We start from the raw sequence: 5,241 nt of genomic DNA on the forward strand, positions 1-5,241 counted from the left end.
AACTTGCCCATGATGCAAGGAGATGAACACCCTTACACTAAAAGGGTCAACTTTGATCAAAGGTTGGACCAAGTTCTCATAGACATTTGTGAAGAGGGCGCTCAATGGAAGAGAGATTCAAGAGGGAAGCCGGTTCAAATGAGAAGGCATGACCTCAAGCCCGTTGCTAGGGGATGGTTGGAGTTTATCCAACGCTCAATCATTCCCACTAGCAACCGGTCCGAAGTTACTATAGACCGGGCTATCTTGATTCATAGAATCATGATTGGAGAGGAAGTAGAAGTTCATGAGGTTATATCCCAAGAACTTTATAAGGTGGCGGACAAGTCCTCTACCTTGGCAAGGTTAGCCTTCCCTCACCTTATTTGCATCTCTGTTATTCAGTTGGAATTGACATAGAGGGAGACACCCTCATTGATGAGGACAAGCCCATCACTAAGAAAAGGATGGAGCAAAAAAGAGATCCCACTCATCATGAAATCCCTGAGAGACCTCAAGGGATGCACTTTCCTCCACAAAACTATTGGGAGCAAATCAACACCTCCCTAGGAGAATTGAGTTCCAACATGGGACAACTAAGGGTGGAGCACTAAAAACATTCCATTCTCCTCCATGAAATCAGAGAAGATCAAAGAATCATGAGAGAGGAGCAACAAAGGCAAGGAAGAGATATTGACGAGCTCAAGCACTCCATAAGATCTTCAAGAGGAAGAACAAGCCGCTATCACTAAGGTGGACCCGTTCTTTAATCTCCTTGTCCTTTATTTTTCTATTTTTCGAATTTTTTATGCTTTATGTTTTATTTATGTTTGTGTCTTTTGATCATTAGTGTCTTAGTGTCTAGTTTATCTATGTTTGTGTCTTATGATCATTAGTGTCTTAGTGTTTATGCCTTAAAGTTATGAATGTCCTATGAATCCATCACCCTTCTTAAATGAAAAATGTTCTCAATTGAAAAAGAGAAGAATTGCACGAATTCTGAATTTTATAGCAAATTAATTATTTTGATGTGGAGGCAATACTTTGACTTCTGAATGTATGCTTGAACAGTGCATATGTCATTTGAATTTGTTGTTCATGAATGTTGGCTCTTGAAAGAATGATGAAAAAGGAGACATGTTACTGAGGATCTGAAAAATCACAAAAATGATTCTTGAAGCAAGAAAAAGCAGTGAATTAAAAAAAACAAAAAAAAGGGGAAAAGAAAAAGAAATAATAAAGTTGTGAGCCAAGGCAAAAAGAGTGTGCTAAAGAACCCTGGACACCTCTAATTGGGGACTCTAGCAAAGCTGAGTCACAATCTGAAAAGGTTCACCCAGTTATGTGTCTGTGGCATGTATGTATCCGGTGGTAATACTGGAAGACAGAGTGCTTTGGGCCAAGGCCAAGACTCATAAAGTAGCTATGTTCAAGAATCAAAAAGCTAAAAGCCCCGCTCATCTAATTAATACTGATCTTCATAGATGTTTTTGGAATTCATTGCATATTCTCTTCTTTTTATCTTATTTGATTTTCAGTTGCTTGGGGACAAGCAACAATTTAAGTTTGGTGTTGTGATGAGCGGATAATTTGTATGCTTTTTGGCATTGTTTTTAGTATGTTTTTAGTATGTTTTAGTTAGTTTTTATTATATTTTTATTAGTTTTTAGTTAAAATTCACTTTTCTGGACTTTACTATGAGTTTGTGTGTTTTTTTTATTTCAGGTATTTTCTGGCTGAAATTGAGGGACCTGAGCAAAAATCTGATTCAGAGGCTGAAAAGGACTGCAGATGCTGTTGGATTCTGATCTCCCTGCACTCGAAGTGAATTTTCTCGAGCTACAAAAGCCCAATTGGTGCGCTCTCAACTGCTTTGGAAAGTAGACATCCTGGGCTTTCCAGCAATGTGTAATAGTTCATACTTTAACCGAGATTTGATGGCCCAAATAGGCGTTCCAAGTCAGCTCAAGAATTTTGGCGTAAAACGCTAGAACTGGCACAAGAATGGGAATTAAACGCCCAAACTGGCACAAGAGCTGGCGTTTAACTCCAAGAAGAGTCTCTACACGAAAATGCTTCAATGCTCAGCCCAAGCACACACCATGTGGGCCCGGAAGTGGATTTTTATGTCATTTACTCATTTCTGTAAACCCTAGCTATTAGTTCTCTGTAAGTAGGACCTTTTGCCATTGTATTTACATCTTTGGATCACTTTAGATCTTTTGATCATCTTTGGACGTCTAGTTCTTAGATCATGGAGGCTGGCCTCTCGGCCATGCCTAGACCTTGTTCTTATGTATTTTCAACAGTGGAGTTTCTACACACCATAAATTAAGGTGTGGAGCTCTGCTGTACCTCGAGTATTAATGCAATTACTATTGTTCTTCTATTCAATTCAGCTTATTCTTGTTCTAAGATATTTATTCTCACACAAGAACATGATGAATGTGATGATTATGTGACGCTCATCATCATTCTCACTTATGAACGCATGCCTGACAACCACTCCCGTTCTACAAGCAAACAAGGTTTGAATGTTTATCTCTTGGATTCCTTAATCGGTATCTTCGTGGTATAAGCTAGAATTAATGGCGGCATTCAAGAGAATCCAAAAGGTCTAAACCTTGTCTGTGGTATTCTGAGTAGGATTCAAGGATTGAATGACTGTGACGAGCTTCAAACTCGCGATTGTGGGGCGTTAGTGACAGACGCAAAAGAATCACTGGATTCTATTCCGACATGATCGAGAACTGGCAGCTGAATAGTCGTGCTGTGACAGAGCACATTGAACATTTTCACTGAGAGGATGGGAGGTAGCCACTGACAACGGTGAAACCCTACATACAGCTTGCCATGGAAAGGAGTAAGAAGGATTGGATGAAGACAGTAGGAAAGCAGAGAGACGGAAGGGACAAAGCATCTCCATACGCTTATCTGAAATTCTCACCAATGAATTGCATAAGTATCTCTATCTTTATTTTATGCTTTATTCATAAATCATTCATAACCATTTGAATCTGCCTGACTGAGATTTACAAGATCACCATAGCTTGCTTCATACCAACAATCTCCGTGGGATCGACCCTTACTCGCGTAAGGTTTATTACTTGGACGACCCAGTGCACTTGCTGATTAGTTGTGTGAAGTTGTGATAAAGAGTTGAGATTACAATTGTGCGTACCATGTTGATGGCGCCATTGATGATCACAATTTCGTGCACCAGTCCCTATCCTTTTTTTTCTTTTAATTGGATTCCTACACTAATTTTTTTTTTCAATTAGATCATATTGACAGTAATTGACTTAATTTTATAGGGACCCAAATAAAAGGAAAAAAAGGTGTAAGGAGCCAATTAAAAAAAAATTTTGTGCAACGACTTAATTGAAAGAAAATAAAGTACAGAGACCTAATTAAAAATTTTGTAAAACTATAGAGATTAACAGAATAATAAACCTTAAATATATTGATGTCAGGTTATTGCCATAAACAGCCTGAGCGTAGCGCGGGTAGCTTCCTTGTTATAATAGAGAAAATGCACAACCAAGTATGATGCATGTCTGTTCTATGCAGGCCATGAGCTCACGTGTCAGTTTACACCCTGCAGCCCGACATTACCTAGGAACAAGTCCCAGACATGGCATCCCTTTGTGTCCCTAGTGCATACGTGTCAGTGGTAAGAATACCACTCCTTTGTGACTACTGGCAGTCGGTGCAAAGCTCGACCCAATAATATACGCACAAAGGGAAACAATGATCCTCAGTTCGTGGGCATCCCCGAGATTAACACACAAACAAAACAGAGATCCTGAGTTCGTGGGTTTTCCTGAGATCAATACACAAACAAAACAGAGATCCTCGGATCGTAGGTTTCCCCGAGATCAATACACAAACAAAACAGAGATCCTCAACTCGTGGGTTATCCCAAAGATCAAAGATTATCAATAGTTCGTGAATTATTCCTATAATCAATGATTATCAATTTGTGGGTTTTACTTCTCTTCTCTCTTTGTATCTTTACTCTTCTCTTATTACTCTTTTCTCTGTATCCCTTTATTCTGCTATGGTTACTCTTTTCTCTGTTTAACGTATGTATTTAAAGCTTATGTAAATTTTGGTATGAATAGTTAGCCTGTCCCAAGTATAGGTTCATTAAGTCTATACTAAAAAAATTTAACTTTTCATATAATACCTGACCCTAGCCACAACTCAAGGACTAACTATGTTACCCTAGTTCGTTTACTAATCTCTATCTGTTTTTCTGTCATTAAAACTTTACAGACTTTTTCTTTGATTTTTATCCCTCCTTTAACTTTTTATGTTTTCGTTATCTTTGCCTCACTAATCTTTTATTACCACTCCTTATGTGTTTTATGAAGGTAATTATGAGATTCTGTGCATAAAGTTGTCTTTCTAAAACTTTGTATGAAGGTAATTATGAGATTCTGCGCTTAAAGTTGTCTTTCTAAAGCTTTTACAAAAAACTGCCTTTTCGTATTATTTTTTTATTTTTATTAAAATATTATTTTTAATTAAATATTATTATTTAATATTTTATTATTATTTCTTATTTTATTATTAAATTTTTGAAAATTAACTTACCTTTTGCTTTTAACTTTAAAATTCACTTTTTACCACCCATAACTTTTAATATTTCTACTTTAAACACTCTAACTTTTGAAAATTACTAAATAACCACTCAAACACCAAAATAATTTCACCCTTGCCCATAATTGTAAATGGGAATAGGGGAATTGCTCATAAAAGTAAATTGCAGAAAATAAAGAGAATGGGTAAGATCAGAAATGGGGAGTTCATTGGGCTTAGGAGATGTTGCATTCTCCGGATCAATTTCATCTTCATCTCTTCCTCAATCAATGCACTCATTGATCTCCTTGGCAATCTTAAGTGATTGAATCACAATTTCTTGCAATTCAATCTCTCAAATCTTGATCAATAGCCAATTCCTTGGTCAATTGCTCATGAGAAGAGATGAAGTGTGGTCACTGATTATACCACATGCACTTCCCAAATCAAATGCTTAGAGGGTTATAGCCACATACCCATCCACACTCAATTTGGTCCAGCATGAGAAAGCATTTCTAGCTAATCTCTTCATTCCTCTTTCAAGGATCCGAAGAGATCCATGTTTGAATAGCTTCTTTTCCAAGATCATGATCGGGGGAAAACTTGTCTCTCAACAAATTCCCATTCGGTAAGTGTACTGAATTTGTCGTCAAGTAAAAACTCACAATAGAGTGAGGT

Source organism: Arachis duranensis, chromosome 3 (assembly GCF_000817695.3).
Source record: "Arachis duranensis cultivar V14167 chromosome 3, aradu.V14167.gnm2.J7QH, whole genome shotgun sequence".
NCBI lineage: Eukaryota > Viridiplantae > Streptophyta > Magnoliopsida > Fabales > Fabaceae > Arachis > Arachis duranensis.